Here is a 19,018-nt window from a genome sequence, read left to right as displayed (position 1 = left end):
GTCATATTATATGATGGTGTAATGCGCTGTGGGATGGGTTAAGACAAGGGTGCAGGTCTGCAGGAATCTCCAAATAGAAATTCTAGGCCTGAAGAGAGGACTGGAATTATAATTTTGGGATAAATATTTTTTTTATGGGGGGAAGGGGCGAGTTTATTTGGATTTTATTTACATTCATATATGCTAAAGCTTTTCAGTATGTCCTGTGAATTTGCTTATAAGTATTCAGAAAATCAATTGCAGATTTTAAACTGCAGATAAGTAGTTTATCAGAACTACTTTACTGTCAACTGGATTAGATAATGCCAGATTCCAGGTGCTTATAAAACACATTAGTACTGTTTCTATTCTCTCAGAAAAAAAAAACAAATTAGATAATGACAGAAGTACAGAATTATTAAAAAAAAATATAGAGAGAGGCCTATGCAATAAACTTTTAACATGCTATGCAGGAAGGCCTCACTGGAGGAATTATAGGGATCCTAAGAAGAGTTTGGCTGTAGAGCAGGGCATCCCAAACCTGTCCTGGGGACCCCACAGCCAGTTGGGTTTTCAGGATATCCACAATGAATATGCATGAGATACATTTGCATATACTGAGTCTCCATGAGATGCAAATGTATTTCATGCTTATTCATTGTGGATATCCTGAAATCCCGACTGGCTGTGGGGTCCCCAGGACAGGTTTGGGAAGCCCTGCTGTAGAGGGAGGAATAGTTGGATGTTAGGACCCTTCTATGTCAGGGAGACCATAGTCACATCCTGTGACACTGCTCTTTGAAGATCCTTAGTGATTCAGAAGGCAGAGTCTTGTTAGTTTGCTGTTATCGTGGAACTCTCATTCTCCTTTGACCTCCTCATCTGACTATTCCTCCCTCTATAGCCACCTGTAAAGGAGTGTATAGTAAACCCTCCTTAAAAGCCTGGTCCACCTTAAACCACAGACAGAAAGGAAGCACTGCTCTGAGAGAGTTCAGTTTAGAAAGGAAAATGAAGCTAGGCTAAGGCAGAACAGGGAGGGTCCCAGGGGAAAGAAAGTGAATATTGCTGAACTGTAAGTTGTGTTATTAATTTGTTTTTGTGAATTGCAAAGGAAAGCAGAGCTGCTTCTACCGTGTTTTCTGATCTATAAGAAAGACGTTTATGAGAGACTTGCTAGAGTCCAGCTTGAGTCTGGTCTCTGCTCACATGTTGCCACACCACCCTTCAGAACAGGCACTACAATGGTTTCCTCAAACAATCTGCTACTGCCTGTAAGTTCACATAAATGTGCTCTACACGCAAACCAAAACAATGTGTCAGATCCTAAAATGTTTTTAAGGCTATGACTGCTCTTCAGCCACAAGCCTGTGAATGCCTATAGTTCCTCTGAATGCAGAGACCTCAAGCCTTTGAATGTCTACATTGTCAATGACAGCACAGGACATTGTTCTCTGGGAACCTATTGTTTGGAAATATATTTGTGTCATGCAAAGAAAGGTGGATCTATTTTTGTAGTTCTCAAGTGTGTGTCAGTGTGTCTCCTCTGTCATTCGCTCCCTCTCCTCCATGTTTCTGTTCTGCTGGTGCACTGTGGGGCCAATGTAAAAAAGCCCAACGTTAAGAGAGTGCGCTGAAATTCAGCTTTCAGTTTCTTAACTCAGGCTCTAAAAAGAGAAAAAAAAGTTACTCCCGATGCAGTAAGCAAATGGTGTCTAAACAGATCAGGAGTTAAAAATGTACACACAAATCTGAGTTAAACTGTATGCTCAGCACAGGCTGATTGCACATCTATATTTGCTTTGTGTGCATAAAATACGATTTATACACAGAGAAATGTTTTCCGTTTAGGAAACATTCTTTTGCACCCAAAAATCATATTTATGCGCACCAGGCAGGTTTTCTGTGCATGAATGCTGACTACAGGTTCCAGCACCAGAACTCCTGCTTCTGCCCCACAGACCGACACTGGCGCTGGAAACTTTACTCCACCTCTGAACAGCATTAAAACAGCAGGAGTAAAGCGCGTCTCTCTGCATTTGGGAGAACTTGCGGATTCCTTCATTAGCGCGGGATTTCCACGTGAGGAGCTCAGCAGTGTCCCTTGTGCCGCGTGCACCTTATCTCATCGGGCCCTTTGACAGTTTTCTTTAAATATTTGGAAGGAGGAGAGGATGGACTCGGGGAGGGCAGTGGGCTAGTCACTTGCCCCTGACGGGAGGCCCCTCCCCCCCTATTTTTGTGACTAGTCAGTGGTAGGGCTGGGCCACCCACAAACAAAGGCTGTCATGGACATACATTTAAAAGCAAACAGAGGAAGAGAAGAAAGAAAAATGCAGCCTGCCAAATAGACTCAGCTGCTAATTGTTCTGCTGTGGGGCCAAGGACGATGCACAAAGAATCTTTATTTGCACAAAAAGCGAAGAGGATGCCAAGCTGGGAGGCGATAAGCCTGCATCTTCCTCCCAGCTCGATTGGACAAGCTTTGGAAGGTGTTTTGGGGGCTTCTGACGGGTGGGTCAATGGTAGGGATAATTAGGGGAATTGTTTCTGAATTTGGATGAGTGGGAGGATATATTGGGATGGGGTGGGGGGCAGCCTCTGAGCCCTGCTACATTTTCAATTTGAACAAGTAGAAGGGGGGATAAGCGCAGCCAGGTGGAAAGGAGGGCTGGAGGATGGAGAGGCTGTTATACCTGCTACCTTTTTATAGGCAGTATAGTAGGAAGGCAGGAGGGGGGCATGGAGAGGCTGTCAATCCCCCTACGTTCTTCTACGCAGACCAGCGGGCAAGTAGGAAGGAGGACGAAGGGGCTGTTGGCCCTACACTGTACTTGTATTCCAGTGACGAGAGAGAATTTAGCTGGCTAGCATTGATTTTCAGCTGCTCCATATCAAAGACAAACCAAAAACGATCAATGCCACTTGCACAGTGTTATGTAATCAATAATTATCAAAAGGGGAACCGAACAGTTCACTCACTGTGAAACTCTGTATTTCTTACCATTTCACTGTTTTACCATATCGTTATCACTTGTGAGGTGTTTATTTATTATTTTATAACCTACACGCCAAGTGGGAATCACCTTATCCAGTGCTGAAAAAAAAATTATTTTTGTGTTAAAAATTTTTTTTATGAGGGGTTGAAAAGATTTCATATAACCGTGTAGGCAACCCTGCCTTTTTCAAGCATATTATAATCACGAACCCACCAACCGCCTCTCTTTTTTTTATATATAAGTGTGTGATATTAAAAACTTTGATTAACTGATCTCTTCAAAATTCAAAAGTCTGTGATGACATCCGGAAGGTATCTCCAAAGGAATTTGATAATAATATTCCTTGATGTTATTTTGAAATTATATTCCTTAATGTTATTTTGAAATACCACGACACCACCACTTGTACGCTGTTCAGTGTGATCTATATGAGTTGCAGATGACACTCTTTCTACGGAGAACTTACTCCTTATTAGTTCTATATCACACCTTCCAGACTATGAAAGTCCCATCATGTACATGTTTCAGACGATCCACGTCCTTCCTCAGGGAATGTTCCGGCGGGTGATGTCTGACCCGCTTGTTAATGGCAGAAATTGAAAATTACTTCCCTTTGACTTGTGTAGAGATGTCTCCGTTTTTGAACCGCATTCCTTCCTTGATGCGTTCTCCCATGGAGTCTTCAGATTTCTACTCCATCAATTGGGTACCTTTGCCAGTTCCAGTCTGGATATCGACTGAGACGGTTGGTGGGTTCATGATTATAATATGCTTGAAAAAAGCAGGGTTGCCTACACGGTTATATGAAACCTTTCCAACCTCTCATAAAAAAAATTTTTAACACAAAAATTTTTTTTTCAGCACCGGATAAAGTGATTCCCACTTGGCATGTAGGTTATAAAATAATAAATAAACACCTTACAAGTGATAACGATATGGTAAAACAGTGAAATGGTAAGAAATACAGAGTTTCACAGTGAGTGAACTGTTCGGTTCCCCTTCTAAGAAAAGTAAAGTCATGGGATAGGTGGCGATGTCCTTTCGTGGATTACAAACTGATTAAAAGACAGGAAACAGGAGGGGCGCTATTGAGCAGCGCTACAAGTTGGCTGTTTAATCCACTAGCTCCGCTCCTGAACTCCTTAATAGAGGCGATTTCTTGATAAGAATTAAGAAATTCCACAAAAAAAAAAACAGCTCTAATTTGCTGCGGGAAGTGCCCAAGATGGCGACACGCAAAAGAACGTCAGATTTAAAACAATTTGCCTTTAGTAAAATCACGGAGGAGCTTCAGCCCGACGATGACGTGCAGGCCACAAAACACCAGAGTGAATCGGCTGATGCAGTGGAATTGAACCCCATGCCTGAATCAGGTACCGAGCAGTTTACTGGGGCAAATAATCTGGATTTTCCTAAACGGGCTGAAATCCGCGGTTGGTTTATTGAGTTGCAGACTGACCTTAAAAATCACAAGGTAGAACTGTTGGTTTGTATTTCAGAGATGAAAGATGACTTAAACTCCATGGGACACTGTGTGGACGACCTGGACATTTGCGTTGATAATCAAAGTGCCATGTTGGACTCGCTCTCTGCCAAACCAAGCAGCTAACTTCTGAGCTTGAGACCATGGCGGACAAGGTCGAAGACCTTGAGAACCGATCGCGTCACTCAAACATCTGAATTCGGGGGATACCCGAATCAGTGCAGTATTCAGCTAGCATGCTGATGGCTACGACCTTCTGCCAGGATCTATTGGAACTTCATGGCGAGGCCCTTGAAGCAAATGAAACAGCACCAGTGATAGAACTGGAGCGAGCGCACCGAGCGTTAGGCCCCAGGAGGGATAACCAGCCTCGGGATATCATTCTCAAATTCCATAATTTTAAAATGAAGAAATAATTAAGCTAGCCCGATCCAACCCATGATGGAAATGGCAAGATCACGAACTCCCTTTCTACAACGATCTCGCACCATCTACACTACAGAAGGGCTTCATGCTTCGCGAGGCGACAACTACCCTACGGAACGAAGAAATCCGATACCGCTGGGCCTTCCCGTTCGTCCTGATGTTTCAGCACAAGGGAGTAACTTACAAATTGAAAATGCTAGCTGAGGCTGCGGATTGCTTCACTCAAGCAGATAGCACCTTCACCTTCGCAGTTGACTCCAAATCGGCAATGGCCACGGCCACGGATGCCACTCCAAGATGGTGGCGACAGGGATCGTGACAGGGCTGGCTCCGAAGGCAGCAATCCCAGACAGCAAGCACGATGATGGATAAGGGCTGAACATCTTAGAGTCTGGAGCTCGAGTTACTTTTACGTTGAATAAACAGCTCAGTTATATCAGCACTGAAGCATGACGATGAATGCCTCTACAGTGGATTTTGTTTTATCACTGCAACAGGGGAGGGAGGGATGGGACAAATGCAGACCTGCAGTGCTGTTCATTATTTACCCCCCAGGATCTTGATTCGCGAAGGGAGGTTGGCGAATCCATCCTAATTGAGGATTGGCAGATGGTGGAACTGTTTTCTTACCTGTATTACAAGTTTTTTTGTTTGTCTCGATTTCAACCTGGTTTCCTTTCTTTGAATGCGCTGAATTCCTTGTTCCATGGCTCAGTCAGGTTTCAGACAACATCGCAGCGTCAACTTCATAGTACTCTCACATTTTATACGTAATCATGGTTAAAATGTTAATGATGCTGCTTTTCTGTAATACTAGCCTTTTATTCAAGGGTTTACAAATATACTATTATGGATATGGATAGGTAATTTTTGTTCATGATTGTTGACTATATGATTCGGAACTCGTGACACTGGATACATGCTCTGTTTTGTATTTTGGCTATTATTCTTTTTAATATTTAGATGTACTGTAGACGGACTGCACCTATTTTTGCTGAGACTCCACCATATAGGAGATTGGGAGGGCTGGGGGAGGGGATTTATACTCAGTGGGCCATATTTTCAAAGGGATATGCACGTACCCCCCGAAAACCTGGCCAAAGAACCTCCTGCGCGCGCCGAGCCTATGTTGAGCAGGCTCGGCGGCGCGCGCGCAAGCCCCAGGACGCGTGTAAGTCCCGGGGCTTTCCTGGGGGGGCGTGTCGCGGTGGCGCACCATTTGGGGACGGGGCTGCGTGCGTGGTTCCTGCCTGGGGGCATTTCAAGGGCATGACCGAGGCATTCGAAACGGCTCCCGGGCCTGGGAATCGCGTGCCGGCGGCCAGCGCGCACAAGCTACGCCTGCTTCAGGCAGGCGTAACTTGTACAAGAGGCAGGGGGGTTAGATAGGGCTGAGGGGGTGGGTTAGGGAGGGGAAGGGAGGGGAAGGTGGGGGGAGGCGGAAGGAAAGTTCCCTCCGAGGCCGCTCCGATTTCGGAGCGGCCTCGGAGGGAACAGAGGCAGGCTGCACGGCTTGGCGTGCGCAGGCTGCCAATTTTGGGCAGCCTTGCACGCGCTGACCCTGGATTTTAATGGATATGCGCGGCTACGCGCATATCTATTAAAATCCCACGTACTCTTGTTTGCGCCTGGTGAGCGAACAAAAGTACGTGCGGGCGCAGATTTATAAAATCTACCCTAGTTTGTAATATGTTAGGCTTGCATAAGAAAACTTTCTGTACAAATGTTACAAAATATAATAAAAAACTTAAAAAAAAAAAAAAAAGACAGGAAAAAGAGAGTAGGATTAAATGGACAATTTTCTCAGTGGAGGGGAGTGGGTAGTGGAGTGCCTCAGGGATCTGTACTAGGACCCGTGCTTTTCAATATATTTATAAATGATCTGAAAAGGAATACGACGAGTGAGGTAATCAAATTTGCAGATAATACAAAATTATTCATAGTAGTTAAATCACAAGTGGATTGTGATAAATTGCAGAAGGACCTTGTGAGACTGGAAAAGTGGGCATCCAAATGGCAGATGTAATTTAATGTGGATAAGTGCAAGGTGATGCATATAAGGAAAAATAACCCATGTTGTAGTTACACGATGTTAGGGTCCATATTAGGAGCTACCGCCCAGGAAAGAGATCTAGATGTCATAGTGGATAATACTTTGAAATCGTCGGCCCAGTGTGCTGTGGCAGTCAAAAAAGCAAACAGAATGTAAGGAATTATTAGGAAGGGAATAGTGAATAAAACGGATGATGTCATATTGCCCCGTATTGCTCTTTGGTGAGATCACACCTTGAGTACTGTATACAATTCTGGTTGCTGCATCTCAAGAAAGATATAGTTGCGACTGAGGAGGTACAGAGAAGAGCGACCAAAATGATAAAGGGGATGGAACTGCTCCCCTATGAGGAAAGACTAAAGAGATTAGGGCTGTTCAGCTTGGAGAAGAGACAGCTGAGGGGGGATATGATAGAGGTCTTTAAAATCATGAGAGGTCTAGAACGGGTAAATGTGAATCGGTTATTTACTCTTTCGGATAATAGGACTAGGGGGCACTCCATGAAGTTAGCATGGGGCACATTTAAAACTAATCAGAGAAAATTCTTTTTCACTCAATTCACAATTAAACTCTGGAATTTGTTGCCAGGAGATGTGGTTAGTGCAGTTAGTGTATCTAGGTTTAAAAAAAGGTTTGAATAAGTTCTTGGAGGAGAAGTCCATTACCTGCTATTAATCAAGTTGACTCAGAAAATAGCCAATGCTAATACTAGGATCAGTAGTGTGGGATATACTTAGTTTTTGGGTTCTTGCCAGGTACTTGTAGCATGGATTGGCCAATGCTGGAAACAGGATGCTGGGCTTGATGGACCCTTGGTCTGACCCAGTATAGCAATTTCTTATGTTCTTAAGGGGGACGAATGGCTCTTTATGTCAAAAACAATATCCAAGCAACTAAGCTGTAAGGAAGATGGGGTAAAGAAGCATAATGGGCTGTCTTAAAACAAGATGATGGCGCATCCATTTTTACTGGAGTGGTTTACAGCACAACACAAACGGAAGAACTAGACAGTGATTTGGTTGAAAACATCAAAAAAGTGGAAAAGAAGGGAGAAGTTTTGAATGTTGGAGATTTTAATCTGCCAGACGTAGACTGGAGAATCCCTTCTGTGGAATCTACCAGAAGTAGAGAGATAGTGGATGACCCACAAGGGGTTCTGTTCAAACAAATGGTAATGAAACCTACGAGGGAGTGAGTTATACTTCACTTAGTATTCACTAATGGGGATAAACCGTTATGATGGCTTTACCGAATGACGGTATATAAAACTAAAAAATAAATAAATAAATAATGTCTGGGTGGGTGCCCACCTCAGTAACAGTGATCATCAAATGGTATGGTTTGATATCGCAAATAGGATATGGAGAAGTCACATGAAGACCTGAGTTTTGAATTTCAAATATACGTGCTTTGTTGGAATGGGGTAGTACCTGGAGGGAGAACTAGAAGATTCGGAGAAAATGAGAGAGGTGGAACAACAGTGGACCAAACTAAAAGGACCAATTACAAAGGCAACTAATCTATATGTTAGAAAAGTAAACAAAAGCAAGAGAAATAAAAAAACCCCATTTGGTTCTCAAAGGAGGTGGCTGCTAAAACAAAAGCAAAAACAATAGCATTCAAGAAATTTAAAGGATCCCAAAAAGAGGAACACAGGAACAGAGGAATGAAGAAAGTAATCAAGAAAGCAAAAAGTCAGGAAGAAGAAAGGATTGCCAAAGAGGTAAAGCGCGGTGACAAAACATTTTTCAGATATATCAGAGAAAGGAGAAAGGTCCAAAGTGGTACAGTAAAACTGAAAGGTGAAAAGGATCAATGTGTGGAGAGAGATGAAGAAAAGGTGGAAATATTAAACAAATACTTCAGTTCGGTGTTCACTAAGGAAGACCGTGGAGAAGGACCATTGCTAGTTAACAAGATATTGGAGGGGGGTGGAGTAGACAAAACTCTGTTGACAGAAGAGAATGTATGGGAAGAGCTAGGAAAATTGAAAGTGGACAAAGCATGGGGCCTGATGAGATTCATCTTAGGATACTAAGTGAGCTCACAGATGTGCTGGCGGGTCCGCTGCACGACCTGTTTGTTCAATAGATCCCTGGAAACAGGAATGGTGCTGAATGACTGGAGAAGAGCAGTGGTGTCCTGCTTTCACAAAACTGGGAGCAGAGAGGAGGCTGGAAACTACAGGCCGGTTAGCCTTACCTCGGTGGTGGGAAAAGTGATGGAGACTGCTAAAGGAAAGAATAGTGAACTAGGGATGTGAATCGTTTTTTGACGATTTAAAAAAAATCGTCCGAAATTTTTTAAATCGTCAAAAATCGGTACAGTGCACGATACAATAGAAATTTTCACGATTTATCGTGAAAAATCGTTACTCCCGTTAGTGTCCACTAACGGGAGTTATTTGGGGGGAGGGCGGGAAAACCAGCACACCAAAACAACCCCTAAACCCACCCCGACCCTATAAAACTAATCCCTTACCTTCCACCCCCCCGAACCCCCCCAGAACTTTTTACGAGTACCTGGTGGTCCAGTGGGGGCGCGGGGACCGATCTCCCGCTCTCGGGCCATCGGCGCCATTTTGGCTGCCACTGAAAATCTCATCTTGGAGTGAGTATCCTCACTCCGAAGGCCAGCAAATCTTCACAAGAGACCACTGTTCTGTTCGTACGTCTCACGTTGAATGTGAAAGTGGCCCCCAACCCCCTACACTAATACCTAATCCCCACCTCGAGTTACTAGGTGGGCCTCCCATAGGGATACAAATACCTGTCTAGGGAGTAGACCCTATAGCAAGGCGCTCTCTCTTTCTCTCTCTCGATAAACCTCTAGCGCACAACGTACTGCAAATGAAAGAGGTGTAGCTATTGGCCGTGTTAGGAGCCGCGCTAACACTGGGGCACACGATAACTCTTTCCTACTTAACATATGCTCCGCCCCAACTCCGCCCCCTGAATACAAAATTTGCATTCGCGTTAACGGCTGTTAGCGAGATTTGCGGAATTATCTCCTGCGGTAACTCCTTGGAAAATGACCCCCTAAGTTAGTCCTTAATCAGACTCGCCTGTATTTCCCAAATGCTGTTACATTTTTTTTTTGGTAAGCACCTTTTTCCTGATTGCTTTTTGGTTAAGATGCCCTGGGACTACAACTACCAGTTGTCTCCTGCTCTCCGTCCCTCTTGGGATTACAACTCCCAGTATTCACCTTCCCTTATTTCCTCCCTTTCTTACAATGGCATAAGCTCAGGAGCTCTTTACAACATGCTCTGTGTCTCTGGCTGGCTATTTTATCTACATGTCTAAACTGTTCCTGCCTGTATGAGGAACCTGGATAAGTGGAGATATCTTAAAAGCAGTCACACACTACAGTTGGCAGCTGGGATATATGCCTGCAGTGTGCAGGAATAATTGGGCAGACTGGATAAGCTAGTTAGTCTTTTTCTGCCATTATTTACTATGGTACTAGACGATTCCCAGTAAGGCATATGTCCTTTGTTATGTCTTTCTTAAACAATGCTACAACTATTTAAAAGAAAACAATATAGTATAGATATAACATAGAAAAGGTTTTCATGGTTACTGATTTTGCAGTATTACTGAGGCCTATTTCAATAAAACATCTTTTTGAATATTACAATTAATAGTACTTTCTGTCTTTTTTTTTTTTTTTTTGCATTTTTCCCCAAATAATAATTAGAGAAAATGCATTCAAGACAAATGCATTTCATGTTACAGCATTATTGTACTGCTATATTATTTGGGATGGAGAAGGTGTGATCTAGAGGTTACAGCCACAGCCTATCTTACGACAAAGGACTTTAGGATTTGAGCCTGCAGCTCTCTGATTTCCAACCTAAGGACCCAGGGCAAAAGAAACAACTCCCCCTCTAGTAGGAGAAAGCCAGCTACTTTAGCCCTTGTTGCTCATATCATTTCTCTTCTTCTCTACTCTGTCCCAATCCATAATGCCGAGTGAAAGTTACAGGAGAATCGGTGAACAAAGAAATAATGAATACTAACCCTCACGTGCTAGTTCAGTTTACATTCTAATGAAATCTTCTACCATGCCCTATACATATGAAACCTTACCACTGTTAAAGTTTTAAATATACAAAATGGATTGTATTTAATTAAAATGTTAATAAGAGGGCCTACACAGCAATATTTTTTCTTGACAGTGTTTTGCTAGTCAAAGTTGATGATTTCTCTGAATGATCCCTCAATATGTAACAGAGCTTTTAAACATAATTTATCTGGGAAAATGACTTGGACCTTTAGCCTTTGAGTGAAAAGACACAATTTACATGAAAATCTTTGGCTCTGCTCTCAAGAAATTTAATGCAGATCATCCTGTGATGTCTCTTTCAACCTTTTTATGCTGTCAACTTGAAGCAGATGATATACAAAAAACACAAAACTTGCAATGCCCATCAGCACTATGACAAGTTGTATAAGTGGCATGAATAAAAGAAATCAGGGCAGAATCATATTACAATTCAAAATCATGTTTAATACTGCACTGCCTCCTTACTGAAGGGAAGGAGGAACAAACAGTTCATCCCAAAATAAGGTCAATGCGGCACTATATAGCGCATAACTATAACCTCAGAAACACACCATTTTAAAATTAAGGATTGTAGAACAGTTTTAAAAGATTCACATATTATATGTTGAGAAAAATAAAGAGCCCAGTATCCAGCACCAGTTAGCACTTAGCCGGTTAATTGGTGCCATTTGAATATCCTAGCATGATCAGCGACTGCCACTCAAGCCAGCTAACATTATAACCAGCTATCAAATTAGCCGGCTTAAAGGTAGGTTTTAAAAGGGCCGCGCGTGCGCCCATCTATAAACACACATACTCACCGCACACAAAAATGCACGCTATTTTATAACCAATGCGTGTGGGTTATGAAATACTTTCCACGCGTGTATGTCTGGAGCTGCATACACATACATAAGCGCGCAGCTTTGCTACTGCTCCTTGTTAGGTGCAGGAGGCCATCGTGCGGGGGGAGGGGGGGAGAAAGACTGACTTTATAGGGCTCAGTCTGATATTTTATATATGGACCGCTGTAAGGGGGCACTTTATTTCGGGGTGAGTTTTCGGGAGGTGGACTGGGGTTAGTGGGGGTGTTGTTGCAGACACATTCAGAGGTATCCATTGTAAAACTGAATGCATTAAAGAATTTTTAACCTTATAAGTGATGAAAAGGAGTTGATTTGTACACTGCAGTCTCTGGTGGACCCTTATAGAGTGGTGAGAAAAACATCAGTAATAAAATCAGCAGCTGTACCCCATCATTCCCATGCCCTTTATGGTACTGAATCTAAATAAAATTCCCAAATTTTTAAGAAAAGGTTGTGTTTCCTGGCAGCATCGACGTTTTCAATGCATTTTCCCTTCCAAGAAATACGATACAGAAGATTCCTAAGTTGTGTCAATGTAGGTGGGTCTGTGGCTAACCAATTCTGTAGGACAACCTTCTTTGCCAGTAATAGCACTTTCTGTACCCGTAATTTAGTATACTTATCAGGAAAAGAAATATCTCGGGTGCTTTCAGAAAAGAAAAAGGGAGGCCTCCAGAGGCAGCATAACATTTGCTGCTTGTAAAAGTTATAGCTGTATTTGCTTCCAGAAGCAGTTTATCAATGGGCAGGCCCAGAACTGATGTCCAAGAGGGCCCCATCTCCCTCTGACACCTAACACAATTATTCATAGCAGCAATATTCCCTGAATGGGCCCCTGTCCGGGAGTAAAGAAATTTATAATGAGTTTCTCTTAAGGGGATGTTTATCGTCATGCTTCGGAGTCTGGCAAAAGCTTTAAGGTAAGTACGAGAAGACAAGGAAATACCCAATTCTCCTTGCCAGCCTTCTGTAAGATATGTACATCGTATATCAGTCTCCCTCTTTCTCAGAAGTCTATACAGGGACAATATTGTATGTGTAGAGGGGATCTTTTAAGTCAAAGAGTTCAGCTAGAAATTCTCTGCCCTTGAGATCTAATTCAGTTGCATCCAGGGAGAGGGCACAATGTCAAGCCTGTGGGTGTTTAACTGAGCTGCTTTGCATGGATAAGCTTTGCAAATGTATGCAAAGCAGCTCATTAATAAATAATTTTATCTATATATATTAACATGGCTTGTCTCAAAAAATGCAAGTTGCATTATGTCCTGAAAAAATCTGGAGCTGGAGCTAACTGTTCGCAGAGGCACCGGGACACTAACACGCATCCTGATGCCTCTGAGAGGCTTCTTAAAAGGCCATGCCAGCCCAAAATAGATCCCCTCCCAACATGTGAAATACTCCCTCGGGGGTCTTGAGAGACCCCTTTCTATCCCCACTGCCCTCTCTCTAGAGGTGGCCCACAAGTAAAAATAAAAAAAGTAGCCAAAAAGAGATTTTAAAATCATGCGGCAATGCTCCACCCCACTCCCAAGCCCCTCCCTCTTTCAAGAAAAGACTCCCCTCAGTAGAAGTCAGCCACCCTCCCTACCCCCCATTCCCAGACATAACTGGTGGTCTCTGGAGCCCAGAGTGCCCCCCAGGCTCCAGACCATCCAGAATGGTGCTGACCAGCCCTCATACTAGATATACCCCAGGGACGGATTGTGGGAAAATATCAGCCGAGGGATTTTTTTCCAGAGCAGCCCATGGGTTTCCAATTACAGAAAAATAAAAATATATGTATATATTTATTTTAACCAATTTCTCAATTACTAAAATATAACAAAATTATAGAATTAAAACAGACATAAAAATAGAGAAAGTAGAAACATTGTAATAATGTACAGTTAATAATGTTTCAGTAAGCACTTTCATTCAGCAAGAAACATTTTGTATTTTCAGTGGAAGAGCAGGTAGCAGTAAAACAAAGATTTGTGCTTATGAACAAAACCTTTTGATACATTACCCTGTGAGCATTACTTTCTTTGAAGCAAAAGGCCTATCAATTTATATGCTCACAACCTTAGAGGGAACCTTAGCTAAGTCCATCCCTTAAAATAATCACATAGGGACGAATTTTAAAAGCCCGGGGGGGGGGGGGGGGGGGCATAAAAATCGGTTATTACGCGCGTGGCTGGGCCCTGAAAAAAGGGGCGGGCTGGGGCTTGGTCTGGGTGGGAATGGAGGCTGGCCGGGACAGGCGGCCATTAGCCCTTGTCCCGGGGAACTCGCGCCGGAAGCCAGCGGGTGCGTAAATTACTTCTGCTCCCGAGGAGCAGCAAGTAATAAAATAAAAAAAATTAAGGAACGGTAGGGTTAGATTTAGGGGATGAGGAGGAGAGGGGAAGGGAAAGGAAGGTTAGGTAGGGGGTTAGGGAAGTTTCCTCCCAGTCCACTCCTTAACCGCATGCATCTTTTAAAATCTACCCCATTATCTACTTACAGCAGTTACAATAAAATGTGTATGAAAAAACATTTTCTGCAAGAACATTCAAAACCACTTTCTGCATTCAAAGTTAAATTAATGAAGAGCAAACTTCTGCTACAATAGAAATGAGGTAGAGATGACCAAATGCCGTAAAAACCAGTGATAAGTACCATCATTTTCAAAGCAAGAATTAAAGCTGCACAAGAAATGGACCTTTAAAATATAGACAGACCGTCACCAAATACAGAACAGCAAGACGATAAAGAATAAATAGAAATGTGCCAAAAAAACTGTACTGGAAACCACAACAAGACAGACTGTACTATGCAAAGCAAAAATGGAAAAACACATCACTCCTCACAAAACATCAAGCAACAAAATCAAGAGATATGACATCATTCATAAAATGAAAATTATACTAAGAAACAGAGGGCCAGATTTTAGTACCTACGCGCGGGCGTAGATTTGTGCGTGCAACTCGGCGTGCACAAATCTACGCCTGATTTTATAACATGCGCACGTAGCCGTGCGCATGTTATAAAATCCGGGGTCGGCGCGCGCAAGGGGGTGCACACTCGTGCACCTTGCGCACCGAGCCCTAGGGGAGCCCCGATGACTTTCCCTGTTCCCTCCGAGGCCGCTTCAAAATCGGCGCGGCCTCGGAGGGACCTTTCCTCCCGCCCCCCCAGCCCTATCTAAACCCCCCCATACCTTTGTTATGCAAGTTGCGCCTGTCCCACCCAGACTGACCAAGCCCCGCCCCTTTTTTCATACACTCTGAGATGCTTGCAATGCTCTTGCGCTACCTCAAAGGATAAGTGTCTAAAACATTTTCTTTCTTTAATGTTGTTGGAGTAACAAAATGTTCTAAAAAAATCCCCCCAAAAGTGGCAGACTTTATCATCAAGTGTTCAAAACCCCATGATTAAATATTTGGAGCAGGCCCTTTTGTTACACTTTGCAATGAAAAATTGCATGACTATAATAAGTGAACAATTCATGAAAATGCTTCCGCGGTAGTGCCTTTAGCTCATTTATGAGGGTGAACACTTTGAATTATATATATAAAGGGCCAGATTTTAAAAGGGTTACGCACATAAGGTACGCCTGTGCGCAGATTTATAAAATCTGTCCCAAAGTGTTATCTATGCTGTTATGTGAATCATCATTTTTCTAGACAGTTTTACCGCATAGTTCACCAGTACCTTATTTCATACTCTCACATAACATACATACAGCTCTCTCTCTCACACACACACATGCAATTTATGTTCATAAACTAGCTGTCTGAAAATTGTCCTAAAAGAATTTGCATTGTTGCACAATGCGCATGCTTTTAGCTGTATTTAGGTGACAATTTGGGTGACATCATAAGATAATGCATGCAGATTATCTGCTCAGGTCCAGGTTCGTTATTCTGTTTACAAAATCTACTCACAACAAAAAGCAGATGGCAAGAGTCCATAGGTACTTTGAACCTGCCGAATATCTCATAGCGAATATGCACACAGACGTTTTCTTTGAAACTTGGAGCAAAATCCGTTGGGTACAAAATACCCGCGGGGCTTTGTCCTGAAGTGGAGGGTTTGAAAACTGAACCCAATACACTGCTGACTTCCAGATATACCAACTTGTCCTGTCCCTTCGGGCACGCCAGGTGGTGAATATATAAGCACTACAGATATTAGGAACACAGGATCTGGTTCTTACATAAATACAACTTCACTTTCAATTTGGTATTTTGCTATAGTCAGGGATATGGAGAAATGAACACAGTACACAAGGGCAATTTCTTGAATGTCTTAAGATTCTCTTCTTTTGACCCAAGGCCTCTGAACATTCCTGTGTGTTTTGTATTTGCTTTTATCGTATTCTCTCTTCTGGATTCATGCTGCTTGAATCAACTGCTGTAGGTCAGATGAGTTTTGCTGCCGTTTTACAAACACTTTGAAAACAGACTGTTTTTTCTGATCTAGTCCTTTGTCCATTTTCACTTTGCATTTTTTTTCTTCTTGCTCTCAAATATTTTATGTAAGCATTGATTTTGTAAAAGCTTTCTAATTTTGCATATTTCTTGTAAAAATATATAACCTTAATGAACAACACCTTGTCATCTGTTATAAACGACAATAGAACTGCTCTATTAGAACAAAAGGTAAAGATAGAAGAGTGTGAAAAGAATTTTGCATATTTCTTGTAAATACATGTGCCACATAAACAGGTCAAAACAATAAGAGGAGATTTCAGAATTTATCACCACTATTTTTTGGGGGGGGGGGGGAGGGGGAGGGTATGAGGGGGTGTAATTAGGTTGCCATGATCTTCCTATTCTCAGTACTGGATTTACATGCATAACTGCATATGCGTACATTTATCTTAGCATTTTATAAACTATGCAGCAACCCGCCGCACAGTTTATAAAATACTGTGTAGTTCTGCTCCAAACATTGGCACAAATATTTGCAATTCAACGAAAGCGCTTACTTTCTCTATCTGTTTTATAAACATATGCGCATATATTTTACACATGGTGAAAAAAATAACATGTACACATAAAAACCCTGATGTATACGTGGAGGCAGGTATATTTTAACGTGTGTGCATATACCGTTTTGAAAATGCTTATTTGCATATGTACTTGAAATTCCTGAATCAAAAATAGCAGACAACTAGTCTAATTTCACTCACAATAGTCATTTAGTACGGGTAAAATGGTATGTACAAGTTCGATAACTTATATGCATAAATTTCATAAAATAGCAGCTTCAATGCGTACCTCCTGACCCCACCCTGGAATGCCTCTAGATCAGTGATGGCCAACCTTTTGAGCTCAGTGTGTCAAAATTCATAAAAAAGCCGAGCATAACTCGAGTGGTGTGTCACTTCTAGAAAAATCCATAATTGTGATATTTGTAGCTCTAATTAATAACAAGTTATAATTTTAATATATGTACTGTATTTATTAATAAAGCAAAAACAAATAATTCTTTACCTTGCCTGCTTAGTGACTTTTTTGTTGCTGAATTTCGTCAGCTAAATCTTCAATTAAAACACTCTCTTCCCCTCCACCCCCCCTCCCACACAAACTCTTACTCCCCTGGATTTTCTCATACACACTCATGCTCTCACACTCACTGGCTCCCTCACATACACACAAACACACACACCCAGGCAGGCTCCCATTCATTTTCACACCACTCCCGCTCCATCCTCCAGGCAGGCACCAATTCATTGTCACACACACAGACCCCCAGGCAGGCACCAATTCAACACAGACCCCCAGGCAGGCACCTATGCATTCACACACATACACCCCCAGACAGAGTCCCATTCATTCACATGCACACACTAAAGGCAGACCCCCCTCTCTTTTGCCAGCAACCTCGGAACCTCTCTCATTCCTCTGCTGCCACTGTCACTGCTGCCACATGACTATTGGGGATGTTACTATTCTTGCACATTCCCAAAGATTACATGTGCCAATCACTAAAAATATATATTTTTTTTTTAACCTTCGCTGTCTGATCTTAGTTTTCTAATTGATTGGTCACAGGCTTTTTTTTTTTCTACCTTCCCTTTCTTATTTTTTCCACCTTCCCTTTCTTATTTTTATTTTTTTTTTGCCAATTCCTTTTATATTGTCTTTTTTTCTGTTTCTTTTCTCTCCATCTTCTTCCCTCAAACACACAGTCAGGTTCTCATTCTCACATGCATTTCTCTCTCTATCACACACACAGGCTCTCTCTCACTCCCACATGCTGTCTTGCTCAAGCACAGGCTCTTACTGTCACATGCTCTCTCTCTCACACACACAGGCTCTCACTGGCACATGCTGTCTAACTCTCACACACACAGGCTCTCTCTCACTCCCAAATGCTGTCTTGCTCAAGCACATGCAGTCTCTGCAAACATTCAGGTCCTCACTCTCACACACAATCTCTCAACTCATCTCATACACGCGCGCACACACACACAGACCCTCAGCCTCTCTCTCACCTCTGGGCCTCCTCTTCGCGGGTCGCGCAGGATGGGCTCTGCAGCGGCCCTGCTACCGGGCTTCTTCCTCTTCTCGGGCCGCTGCGATTTGAGATTCGCGGCGGCCCGTAAGTGCAAGCGATGCTCCTCTTCTGCACGCACTGATGCTTCTCCTCCTTCCTGCCCACGCGGCTCCGGCAACGTTTACTTCCGGGGCCGCACAGGCAGGAAGGAGGCGGAGCATCAGCGCGTTCAACACGATCTTTTTCTTTGGGCTGTGGTGAAGTGAGCCTCACCACGGCCCTGCCTGTCGCTGCGCCTCCCTGCGCCCGGGGGCATTGGGGGGGGGGGGGGCTGGAGGGATACTAAAAAACTAAAAAACTAATTTTAAAGGGTTGGCGCAGCCGAAAAAAAAAAAAAAGGCTCGGCACAGTCAATAAAAAAAAAAAATCGATAGTCCCGAAACGCTAGGCGTGTCAGCAAAAACGGCTCGGCGTGTCACCTCTGACACGCGTGTCATAGGTTAGCCATCACTGCTCTAGATCATCCCTTTTTTGTTCCGGTAATTATGTGCGTAAAACCAAAAATATGCATGTATTTTTTGATGTTATAAAATAGTATCCACACAATTACATGATTCTTACAAGCATATATGCTATTTTTCCACAAGTAACCCCTTTGAAAATGTACTCAATACTTTTTAAATTGAAAAGAAATATGTAC

The 19,018-nt window shown here is 42.8% G+C and overlaps 1 protein-coding gene across 12 annotated transcripts in view; it reads right to left on the bottom strand.

Moving 5' to 3' along the window:
• MAGI2 (membrane associated guanylate kinase, WW and PDZ domain containing 2) overlaps positions 1-19,018 on the bottom strand; it is a 1,548,202-nt gene that overhangs the window by 450,046 nt on the left and 1,079,138 nt on the right. The window lies entirely within an intron of this gene.

Source organism: Rhinatrema bivittatum, chromosome 9 (genome assembly GCF_901001135.1).
Source record: "Rhinatrema bivittatum chromosome 9, aRhiBiv1.1, whole genome shotgun sequence".
In the NCBI taxonomy this organism is placed as follows: Eukaryota; Metazoa; Chordata; class Amphibia; order Gymnophiona; family Rhinatrematidae; genus Rhinatrema; species Rhinatrema bivittatum.
This window is presented reverse-complemented; position numbering and strand designations above follow the sequence as displayed.